Source organism: Heteronotia binoei, chromosome 3 (genome assembly GCF_032191835.1).
Source record: "Heteronotia binoei isolate CCM8104 ecotype False Entrance Well chromosome 3, APGP_CSIRO_Hbin_v1, whole genome shotgun sequence".
Classification (NCBI taxonomy): Eukaryota; Metazoa; Chordata; class Lepidosauria; order Squamata; family Gekkonidae; genus Heteronotia; species Heteronotia binoei.
In genome coordinates, this window is record NC_083225.1 from 154,950,902 (window position 1) to 154,963,677 (window position 12,776).

Here is a 12,776-nt window from a genome sequence, read left to right on the forward strand (position 1 = left end):
TATGTCTCTTTCACATAGGTGATTCTCAGCATAAATTTGATAGCAACAATGAAGTTAGAACTGGTCGTGTTGCAACAGGAAAACTAAAATGGAGAATGGGTTGACTCTCTCCTTCCAGCAAAACTGAAAATGGAGAATGGGTGGAATGGCATAGTTGATAGCTAAAAGATTGGATGTGATGTTTTATTAATATGACCTAAAACACAATTTTAGGAGTGTCATCACTGTCCCCTTGTTGTGCTGGATGTCTCGAAGCACAGGAAGGAAAGCCTAGTGCAGCCTGGGGACTCCTTTGGGGCATGCAGAACAGAATGTAATTATTCTGCTCTCTGCAAAAACAATTTAGAAAAGTTCCAGTCATCTTTATCCTTAACCCACCCTCCCTATTGCTCTCCTGAGCATTAGGACAGTAGCAGAGAAGATGGGAAGTAAGACTGAGCTGCAATTGGGGGTGTCTTTTGTGAACATGGTTACTGTTTGTGGAAAGTGTCCCCTTTCAAGCAAGCTGTGACGAACACTGTGAAGAGCAGCAGAGGTATTTACAGTATTAACAGTATTGTATGGCGCAGAGTGTTAAAGCTGCAGTACTGCAGTCCTAAGTGCTGCTCACAACCTGAGTTCGATCCACAGTGGAAGTTGGGTTTTCAGGTAGCCGGCTCGAGGCTGACTCAGCCTTCCATCCTTCCAAGGTCGGTAAAATGAGTACCCAGCTTGCTGGGGGGAAGGTGTAGATGATTGGGGAAGGCAATGGCAAACCACCCCGTAAAAAGTCTGCCATGAAAACGTTGTGAAAGCAACGTCACCCCAGAGTCAGAAGTGACTGGTGCTTGCACAGGGGACCTTTCCTTTTCTTCCCTTCCCAAAACCTGCTGTACAAAGGCAATACTTCCTTCCCTCAATACAAACCACGTGAGTAAAACTGCCGCTTAGCCGTATCCAATTGTTTACATAACATCAGGCAGGAAACATTGTCCTTGCTGTAAACCAGCTTCATAGTGCCATTGAACAGGCAAATTTTGGTTGGATGTACAGTGATGTGATAGCACTCTGCTCACTATGTGCTCCCTGACAGGCTGGGCTCCAGCAGTGAAGTAGAAGAAAATGGGGAACACAGTGGACAAGAAGCACAGGAGTGGGCAGGATCAAAATGGATGCCTTTGAACACATAACTTAGACTAAAGATTGCATGACACTAGAATGGTAAATGATGGAAGATATGAACTGCACCCTGCAACAACCTGGCCATTTGTTATTTGAGATGAATATCAACAGTAATCAAGGCAATCTGATGAGGTCTTTGTCTCCTCTATAATCATGAGAGTCAAGCAAAGCAATTTCTCCTGGCAATAGTGTTGATATTTACATTCCCAGAATGCCAAGTTGCCACCTACATGCTTATAAATGGCTGAAGCATGTCAGTAAAATTCTTTATACCCACAATAGTGTGACAGCAACTATGAAGGTAGCAGTGACCATACAGGGAAAACTTCTGCCAGGGGCACTGGTAGGTTCCTACCAATTGGTGACATGATGGTGACACATTATCTCTCAAAAACCATAGAGCATTATTCTCACCGAAAAGCAGAGGAGATAAGCAATTGAGTTATAAGTGCTAAATGGCAAATGTTAGGTGACATGATGGAAGTTTACAAGATAATGCATGGGATGGAGAAAGTAGAGAAAGAAGTACTTTTCTCCCTTTCTCACAATACAAGAACTCGTGGGCATTCGATGAAATTGCTGAGCAGACAGGTTAAAACGGATAAAAGGAAGTACTTCTTCACCCAAAGGGTGATTAACATGTGGAATTCACTGCCACAGGAGGTGGTGGCGTCCACAAGCATAGCCACCTTCAAGAAGGGGTTAGATAAAAATATGGAGCAGAGGTCCATCAGTGGCTATTAGCCACAGTGTGTGTGTGTGTGTGTGTGTATATATATATATATATATATATATATATATATATATATATATATATATATATATATATTTGGCCGCTGTGTGACACAGAATGTTGGACTGGATGGGCCATTGGCCTGATCTAACATGGCTTCTCTTATGTTCTTATGTTCTAACCAGCCTTGGTATGGTCCAAGCTTACAAGGAGGCTTCCCCAAAACTGAAGTTGAGGAATAAATGCTTCTTCATCGCCAGACTTCCCAGCACCTTGCAGTGTTTTCTCTGGTGCCTTTTTCAGACAGGAAAGGACCATAATGTTGCCAACATACCATAATTAAAAATGGCATGTGAGGCAGCTAGGGTGAAAATCTCCCCCATTAATTTTTCATCTTTCCTCAGGCAACTTTGCCTATGGATCTAGTAAAGGTATTAAGGAAGGCTTGTTGACTAAAGACCATTAGCTCATCCTCCTCTTGGGCCTTGTCTTCTTGATGCGCACTCAGCACAGTCACCGCCACAATACTAAACTAAGGTGACCCCAACATGAAGCTGCTTCACTAGAAGTGTACAGCAGATCAAGTAAATTGTTTGGCTCCTGCATGACATGTGCTCCCAGAAAAGTTGTGGGTAACCTCAGACTGAGTCCTTGGGAACACAGTTATTACAAGGAGTGTGATGGATTTTTAAATGATTTTTGGAGGTTAGGTGAAGAGTTCTCCCTGACAAACTTCCTATTCCAGCCTGCAAAGCAATCAACTGAATCAAAAGCACAAAATTGGCTTATGGCCACCTCATGGTGTGCACCCCAGTCCTACTTTCTGGTTAATGCAGTGCACAGAGGTTGGTCTGGAAATCCAATCCTTCCTAACAAGTTATCCAGCCATTAGACCCATGTTCTTCCCTGTTTCCCCACACAAGGCAATACCAATCTGATTAATTTCACCTGATATCTCTTGCCCAAATCTTTTCTGTCCTCACCTAGCAATCTCCCCCCCCCCTTAAGCTCTGTCACATCGCAGCTCTGGTGAAATGTAAAAAAAAAAGGGGGGGCTACCTAAAGAGGTCAGAACAAGAAAGCCAGAGAAACATTGCAAACCTGTTGCCACTGCACTTTTGGTCATAACCAAGCCTCACATTAAAAGCATAGTCCCCTGAATGGCATTTGGAAGCAAGTTCTGATCTACATGTGCAACAGAAAGAATTGTTAAAATGAAGCATATTACTTCAAACAGAGGTAGGAAACATATAAACTCTTGCAAGAATAAACCCACAAGCTTATCAGAGAGGAATGATACTCCTCTTGTTTTAGGACAAACAACTTGTAGACAGTTTTCCTTTTGCATTCAGGAATGTATTAAAATGTGATCTACAGTCTGAGTACACCATGGAAGTAGATTCAACTTTCCACAGGAACAGATTTAAAATTTAGGACAAGCATATGGCATCTGCTTCTTCCTAGGACCATACCACTTCAGATATTGGGACAGCCAGTGGGGGGGGGGGTTGCAGAAAAAGCCCAGCAGGAACTCATTTGCATATTGGGCCACACACCCTGGTGCCACCATTGTTTCACATAGGACTTTTTATGGGAAAAGTCAAGCAGGAACTTATTTGCATATTAGGCCACACCCCTGATCTCAGGCCAGGCTGAACTGCATTCATGTGCATTCCTGCTCAAGAAAAGCCCTGGGGACAGCACAACTGAATGTTTGTTTTGAACAAGTTCTGGATGCCTAACTTTGGTTTTCAATACAAAACATGATAAATTTTGATATCACAGGAAGCCATTAGTTTAATTAATGCAATTATCTGAATGCAAACCATTCCATTAACTATGGTTAATTGAGGTATTATCAAACCAGGATCTGAAAAGATGACTTCAAGACGGTTTACCATCCTGACATCATTAACCAGCACAGCAAGCTTCAGCGATGGCTTTGCATGATGTGTGAACACTACCTTGAACCCAGTTATAGAACAATGGCCAAGAAATCTGCATGCAAGTCCACCCTCCAATGCAGCCATTTTCTAACTCATCTCTGTACTCTGGAGATTTGCTGTAATTCCAGGAAATCATCAGACCCTGCCTGGAGGCTGATAACCCACGTAAACCCCACTGAACACAGAAGGACTTACTTCCAAGTACATAAGCATGAAGTTTTGCAGCCAGACACTTGAAACACTCCATTGTGAATCACTATGATCAACATTGAGGCAGAGTCCTTGTCTTGGAAAGCTTTATGTTTGCTGCTCACTTCCCATAAAACTGTGCCAGTGCCCAGCTTCTGCACCCAATCCCCATGATGCCAGGTGGCTGCACAAGCTGTCGAGCATTCTGATGAAGAACACATTCCACTTTCCCAAGTCATTTTTCTTCTAATTCCTTTGAAACGCCAAAGCAATTTTAAAATATGTTGGACACAATGATTTAGAAGTATCCCCCCTTTTCTCCTTTCCAAACTCTCTTCTTCTCCTCCACCCCAATAATTCAACATTACTTCCTTATCTTCTCCCATATTCCTCTTTCACATTTAAAATTTTCATGCAACCCCATCCTGCGCCAAACATCTCTCTTCCCTCCATCCACAGTGCAACAGGCTGCATTCAGGGATCTCATTTAACCACAGTTATAACAAAAATGTACACAAATCCAGATTGGTGTGAGACTTAAACACACATACACAGCTCTTTTTCCTCTTCCCTTTGTCCATTTAAGAACCACTGGTTGAAGGGTAACTCTAGGAATCTGTGACACATGAATAGAAATATGTAGATTAACTGGGATCCTAAATCAAGATTAAACGTTGCTGGGGACAGGAGAGTGTCTTATTCAGAAAATTGTGTTTGTGTATCATGGTTCAGTCTTAAACACACCACCATTCCATCATCTGATTCCTGTGTGAGAAGAGATGAGGAAGAGGATCCAGGTGCATGTGCAAAGATAGCACAAAGTGGGTTCATGCACATTTTTTATTCAGCTGTGGTTTAAGTTGGATATCTGAATGCAGCCTTGATGCAAAACAATCCACTGTAATGGATAGGAAAAAAAGGTAAAGGTAATCTCCTGTGCAAGCAACAGTTGTTTCCGACTCTGGGGTGACGTCGCATCATGACATTTTCATGGCAGACTTTTTTACAGGGTGGTTTGCCATCTCCTTCCCCAGTCATCTACACTTTAAGAAGAAGAAGAAGAGCACAGATTTATATCCTGTCCTTCTCTCTGAATCAGAGACTCAGAGCGGCTTACAATCTCCTATATCTTCTCCCCCCACAACAGACACCCTGTGAGGTGGGTGGGGCTGAGAAGGCTCTCACAATAGCTGCCCTTTCAAGGACAGCTCCTGCAAAAGCTATGGCTAACCCAAGGCCATTCCAGCAGCTGCAAGTGGAGGAGTTGGGAATCAAACCCGGTTCTCCCAGATAAGAGTCTGCACACTTAACCACTATACCAAACTAGGTGTGCACCAAGCTGAGTACCCATTTTACCAACCTCGGAAGGATGGAAGGCTGAGTCAACCTTGAGGCAGCTACCTGAACGCAGTTTCTGCCGGAATTGAACTCAGGTTGTGAGCAGAGCTTGGACTGCAGTACTGCAGCTTACCACTCTGTGCCACACGGCTCATAATGGATACAAAACAGACCTATAAAATTGAGAACTGTTCAAACAGTGGGACAGAAGTATGCAGAATGTTCTTTAACTTGAGCTCCTGTGCAGATCTAGGTGAACTCTCTCTCTCTCGGCTTGGCTTCGCGAACGAAGATTTAAGAAGGGTGCAATTGTCCACGTTTGCTGCAGGCTCGCTGGTGGCTGACAAGACCAATGTGGGACAGGCAGGTCCGGCCACAGCGGCTGCAGGGAAAAGTCTGATTTAGGGTTGGTCCTGTAGCAGTGCGATTCTTCCTCAATCTCCTTTTGTCCTCAAGACCAGCTATGCGTGCGTTCTCAAAAGAAGAGACAGCCTGGTGGATGGTGTGCCTCCATGCTTTGCGATCTGAGGCTAGGTCAGACCACTGGTGATGGTTGATGTGACAGGTGCTAAGGGATTTCTTCAAGGAGTCCTTGTACCTCTTCTTTGGTGCCCCTCTATTTCGATGGCCGGTGGAGAGTTCGCCATACAGGGCAATCTTGGGAAGGCTTTCCATCCTAGAAATATGCCCTGCCCAGCGCAGCTGCGTCTTCAACAGCAGTGCCTCGATGCTGGTAACCTCCGCCCGCTTGAGGACTTCAGTGTTGGTCACAAAGTCACTCCAGTGGATGTTGAGGATGGTGTGAAGGCAGCGCTGATGAACTAATGTGTGTTTTGTCCACATGAGAATGGTGGAAAAGGTAGCATTAAAGAATCTTATTATCTGAATAGAATGTATTGGGGTTATATTCATCCTGCAATAAAAGTTCCCATTAGCACCAAGTAGTATAGTAAAATATTAATGTGGATGGCAGAAATAGATAACCTTGTTCTAAAGCTATAGGCTCATGAATGTTCTGCCTTAATATTCTTTCCCAATCTGACTTGAGACCAAAATAAAGGTATTTTATTGAATATACGACAACTGCATATTTGATGCTGGGCGCATTCAGTGTTGCAATTATACCCATATTAATTGCAATCAAATCTACTCGGTAATGTATTTGCCCTTCCATTGTCTTTATCCAGGAGATTTTATTTTAATTAGATGCACTTCTCTTTCTTCCATAGTTAGCAACACCCTCACCACATCACAGGCAATCTTCTCTCCAAACAAATTGCAAACACCCTCAGCACTGTTGCAATGTCAAGTCAATCTGACACAATAACCTTGTCATGACCAGCTCAGTCATACAACTGTGCCTGGCCTCATTATCGGCCACATGCAATGTGCCACTTGCTGAACTGGCCACATGACTGTCAACTCTATGCACTGATGTAGATAAGCTTTTTGTTTGTAACTGGGAACAGGGACTCCTTGCAGTGAGAAGCAAACAGCCAATCTGGACAAAGCAGCAGCCACAGAGTACAATATAACCAAGTACAGCAGTAACTACATTACAGGTGAGCAAGCAGTTGGGCTTTTATTTACTCCACAAGTAAGTCTTAGTTACGTCTGGTCACATCCCAAGCTTTGCTTAGCATTATGATTGCAAATTACAGTTGCCAACTCTGGGCTGGGAAATTCTTGGTGATTTTGGGGTGGAGTCTGAGGGGGGGCAGGGTTTGGGAAGGAGAGGAACCTCAGCAGAGTATAATGCCACACAGTCCACCCTCCAAAGCAGCCATTTCATCTAGGGAAGCTGATCTCTAACTCCTGGAGATGAGTTGTAATTCCAGGAGCTCTCCAGGGCCCAACTGGAGGTTGGCAACTGTATTGAAAATTGTTATTTCTCCTGCCCCTAAAAGAAAGAAACCCCACTGTATCCCAAGCAACGCACTGCTTAGATTTCTGCAACCTTGAAATTTGGAATAACTCAAAGGTTTCAAAGAGGAGAGACAGCATACCTACTGAACTCTCTGACATGAAGTTGTTAGGCATCCAGGTACATTCTCCTTCAAAGCCAGGTGTTGGCACACAACTGGCCTGCAAGATAGCCAGGGCACAATGTAGGAAACAATTCAGAGCTGTTTCCTTTCCATTGCAATGCTTTAATTTATAGAATGGTGCTTTCCCCTCCCCTGAAGTCTCTCACCCTCAAAGGTAATCAGAAATCAATTAACTGAATTAGATGTGGGAGAGCTATCAGAAGTGTTCAGCTTGCATCACGGCAAAGCACTTAATTGGCCTCTCCTTCTCTTTATTTTTACTCAGTACTAAGCTAGCCGTCAGCAGATCCATTCTCATTCTAGTTACCAGGACACTGTTTCTTTCAGTTACAATTTATCACAGTTGTACTGAAGTGGCCAATATTCCAAGAGACTCTTTGGAATCAAAGATATATTACTCAGCAAACCCTTGAGGAAAAACATAAACAGAGCTGCAGAGCCTCTGCAGTCAGGAGGACACAAGAGAAGAACTCGACCTGAGCAGTGGCCCACAGGTTCAAGGGAATGCAACAGGTGAGAAAGCTCAAAGACACCTTTGCCATTTATGCACAGCCAACACAGAGAGGCTTTATTAACCTGCCAGTTATTATTTATTAACCCTTTGTACCAGTAGAAAAAAAGGTAAAGGTAGTCCCCTGTGCAAGCACCAGTCGTTTCCGACTCTGGGGTGACATCACATCACAGCGTTTTCACCGCAGACTTTTTACAGGGTGGTTTGCCATTGCCTTCCCCAGTCATCTACACCAGTAGAAAACCCCCACAAAAATGATAGGACACCAAAAAGAATAGGGTTGCCAGCTCTGGGTTGGGAAATACCTAGAGATTTTGGGGGTGAATTCTGGGGAGGGGCCTCATCAGGGTAAAATGCCATAGAGTCCACCATCCTTTATCTTGGTTATCTGGAGATCAATTGTAATAGCAGGAGATCTCCAGGTACCACCTGGAGGTTGGCAACAATACAGGTAAGAATATAGCTTTGGCCCTAGTTCATGCTTTCTCACTCTGGTTTAGAGAGGAAATGTATCATTTCTTAAAAGGCTAGTGGTTGTATGTCACTGATTAACAAGCACTGCCATCCTAGGAAGCATTATATCCTTCTAAATTCATTAGAAAGAGAAACTATGCTTATGACAGTACCGTTGGTTCTGTTCTGGTTGACAGACTATTAAGAAGACTCATCAGGGTGGAAAAGTATATTTATACATAATGAATACTGGGGGGGTTTTAGTGGGGGAGGGGAGATGCATTTTAATTAGCTTGTTCCTATATAGCAAAAACATTACCTTAATTCCAGAAATAAGAAAGAGATATTGAAAGTCTGTAGGGGCAAATAATACAGTTAAAATGGCTCAGGAGTAAGCCAGGTGATCTCCAGACTACAGAAATCAGCTCCCCTGGAGAAAATGGAGGGTGGGTTCTATGGTATCACATCCCTGCTGAGTAGGGTTGCCAACTCTTGGTTGGGAAATTTCTGATGAGTCTGAGAAGGCTGAAGTTTGGGGAGGGGAGGAACCTCAGTAGGACATAATACCCTAGATTCCACCTTTCAAAGCAGCCATTTTCTCCAGGGGAACTGATCTCTGCTGTCTGGAAATCAATTGTAATCCCAGGAGACATCCAGCCACTACCTGGAGGTTAGACAAAACAAAAGGGGGACAAGCCACGGAAGGTTGCAGACTAGGAGGTAACTGTGCTAACGAACCACAAATATCACAACAATAAAGCTGCTTAAACGTACTTCTAAGTAGGCATTTATATCATAGAGTCAAGCAATTGCTGATACTTTTTAATGAACATGCATTAGATAACAAGAATGATGTACAAATCAATTTATATACACCAACTCATAATCCAAAAAGCATGGTCCACCGACTAACACAGACCAAAAAGTTCATATTTTGCCAAGGTACCAAAGTTGCTAACTCCAGAATGAATAGAATTGTGACACGATTCCAGTAAAGTCGTGTTTCGATGGCAACTCTTCTGACAAAAATTATTCTTTCTGGAACTGAAAGAAATATTATACATAGGTAAAGGAAACAATAAACAATAACATACGAAGTATACAAGATAATCATAAATATGCAGAAAACATATATTAGTAAATGGCGTAACAGTGTGCAGAACTCACACACAACTCAACACATTCAAAATGCATGTCAGTATCCAAGGTAGTGCCGGGGTCATTCAACTCAGACCTTGCCAGCAAGGCCAGCAATGGGTACTGGGCTCACCTGTTTTCTTTCCTCCTGCACTCCTTGGCTGCGTTTCTTTTTACTTGTCAGTGCCTTCCCCTGCAAGAGCAGTGGCTTGCAAATAACTTTTCCTGTACGCTGAATGGACAGTCCACCCCTGAAGGTCAGCCTTAGTGGAGGGCCCAATATCTCCAAAGTTAATGCAAAAATTAAAATGCAAACTACAGTCCATTCTTTTTGCCTTAGCATGGATTTCATCATCAGTCAAATGAACCAAAGAACAAGCACAGGGGACCCAAACAGGAGTGCAGGACTGTTCTTTTGCTGCAGCCAAGCCCAGAGCCCCTTCCAACTTCTCTCCCAGAGTACCTGAATATCCCCCGCCCATGCCTTTCACATTACTGGGTCATCAGCTGTGGTCTACATCTATGGAATGGTACCACAGATATTATTCTACACTCCACAAAACACAAGAAGAAAAGCTTAGTTTATTTTAATCATGCTTTGTGTTAAAGGTTTACCTTCTGGAAATAAAAAAGGTAAAATCATGGGGGAACCTAGCCTTTGTTTTGAAGTGAAATGTCTCTCTTATGGCCAACAGGAGAGAGATTAAAATAATTTAAATCTATCATGGCAGCAGGATAAGTTCAAAGTAATGTGCTGTCCCGAGCATGGTACACCTCTTGCTACTTGTCTTGATCAAAGCTGAGCTTTGCTGGCTTGGACCGGACAAGTGGTGGTGCGGGCCCAGTCAGCAATGCTGTCTTGCCTATCATACCCATCAGTAGCCAGAAGCACCCCAAGCCCTCCTGTGTCCTAAGGATTTGCTTAGGGGGCTTGGTCAAAAAACTGGTCTGGCCTGATGGCTTATGAAAGACAAAGTAAAAAATCAAGGGGAAGGGAAGGGGAAGAACTTGGGAAAAAGTGTTTCACTGTAAGCGTTTGTCTCAAAGATGGCTTTTAATTTTTAAAGACAATGCGATTGTCAGCCACAAATCAATCACATGTCTACGTGGAATACAGAGAAGACCTTGGGGATCAACCACAGTCATTTGGCAAACTCTTTTAAAATCTAAGTTCTGCCCAGAGGTGGAATGTTTATAATGTCCAAGCATTATCCTCATTACTATGTACTCAAAAAAAATTAGACTTTTTTTCTTGACATCTTGCTGTATGATTATCAAAGAAGATGCATTTACCTCCAGAATTTTGGTTGGTGATTAAATCGACTTTCTTGTCCCATACAATATCACTCTCAATCCATCCAGTCTTTATGCCTGTATAATGGGATGCATTCTTTAGATGACCAACATCCAGGGCCTTTTTTTTTTTTAGCAGGAACACACAGGAATGCTGTTCCGGCTGGCTTGGCATCAGGGGGTGTGGCTAATATGCAAATAAGTTCCTGCTGGGCTTTTCCTACAAAAGCCGTATGTGGAACAATGGTGACATCAAGGGTGTGGCCTAATATGCAAATGAATTCCTACTGGGCTTTTTCTACAATAAAAGCCCTGCCAACATCAAATATGTACCTACACAGTACCTTTGTTGCCTACACAGTCAGTTGCTTTCTATTCATACAGTTAAACAAAAACTGATCACAAGGTTAGCTACTGTATGCCCAAAGGCACACGGAGAGACTTAAAACTTGGAGTCTTCTGCACTAGACCTTTAATCCTGGTTCAGCCCCGTCCCCAAACTGATTTTCTATGCTAAAATCATAAAATGATAAACTCATAGAGCTGATTTCTATGATTCCATGTTTCACGTGTAGAATGCCAGGTTGGGGACAGGGCTGAACCAGGATTAAAGGTCTAGTGTGGAACTGCTGAGTCAACTTAAAAAATCACAAATGGGCTTTCCCCTCTTTTAGCTATGTTCCTTTTAACAATTGGAGATGGTTGAAGAAGCAGACAGGTGACTGGTGATGGCAGCTGGGAGAAAGCAGTAGAGTCATGCAATCAGATGCATCCAAACAGCCAGGGTGGGAGGAGCTTCAAAACTGCAGTCAGTGACCAGAATATGAATTGAGTTGCTAGGTAATAAGACACTCCTGTTTACAACCAGATTTAGCTCAACACATTTTAGGACAAGAGGTAACTCAAGGAAACACTTGAGCCAACAAAAATATGTTAGCCCAGAGGAAATCCCCTCTGGAAATATTTGAGGCACATCAATTACAATTAGGTCACAACAATGGCAACATTTCTAGTTGCAAATAAAATTAAAGCAACAACAGAAGGTACAGCTCTTTATTTAGCCCTAAATAGTGTCCAACTGGTGCCAGGCATAAGCTGTGCTGACAAAAGACTATAATGCTCTAAATTCAACAGATGAACATGAGGGGAAATCGTGTAGAACCGCCAATACTAACAGTCATATTTAATTTGAAAAGGGGCGAATTTCTTAAGAATGAAAAGATTACTTAAAACTCAAAGATACAGTTTGGAGTCAGATCCCCTCCAGAAATTCAGGGGAGGAAATACATTATAACAAAGTCTTGGGAGAAAAAATATACCACAGATTAGAAAAGCAGTCCCCAGGGATGCTAGAAGAACTAAACAGCAGAATCAAGGAAGCTATAAAAGATAAGACAAGTTCTTTGCTTTAATTAGAAAACAGAAATCGTATTCCCGTGAAGAAAATAGAAATGAATACAAAACTCTGGCAAGCCAAATGTAGATGTCAAAGCAATAAGAAAAAGTAATCCGATGAACAAACTGCTAAAGATAACAAAAGAGTATTGAAGTATCTTTAAAGATGCAAAGAAACAAATGAATTAGAGTGCTAAAGTTTATCAGAATCAGGAAACCAACCAATGAGGCTGTAAGATTATTAGCAATGAAGAAAAACAGCCAATAGCATGATATTGTTCAGGTTTCCTAAATCATAATCAACTACCCTTTAGCTTAATGGAACTTACACTCAGGTAAGTGTACATTAGGCAGCAGCTTCTACAGTTGTCATCCCAGGTGGGGCCTGGAGATCTCCTGGAATTACAACCGATGTCCAGACAATGGAAATCAGTTCCCATGGAGGGGGGAATGGCTGCTTTGAAGGGTGGACTATGTGGTATTATACTTTACTGAGGCCTCTCTTCTATTCAAACCCTGCCCTACTGAAGCTCTACCCCCATAACTCCAGGAACCTGGAGTTGGCAACCATA

The 12,776-nt window shown here is 42.7% G+C and overlaps 1 protein-coding gene across 1 annotated transcript in view; it reads right to left on the reverse strand.

The window, feature by feature from the left end:
- IGSF11 (immunoglobulin superfamily member 11) overlaps window positions 1–12,776 on the reverse strand; it is a 240,471-nt gene that overhangs the window by 110,862 nt on the left and 116,833 nt on the right. The gene's annotated exons all lie outside the window — the stretch shown is intronic.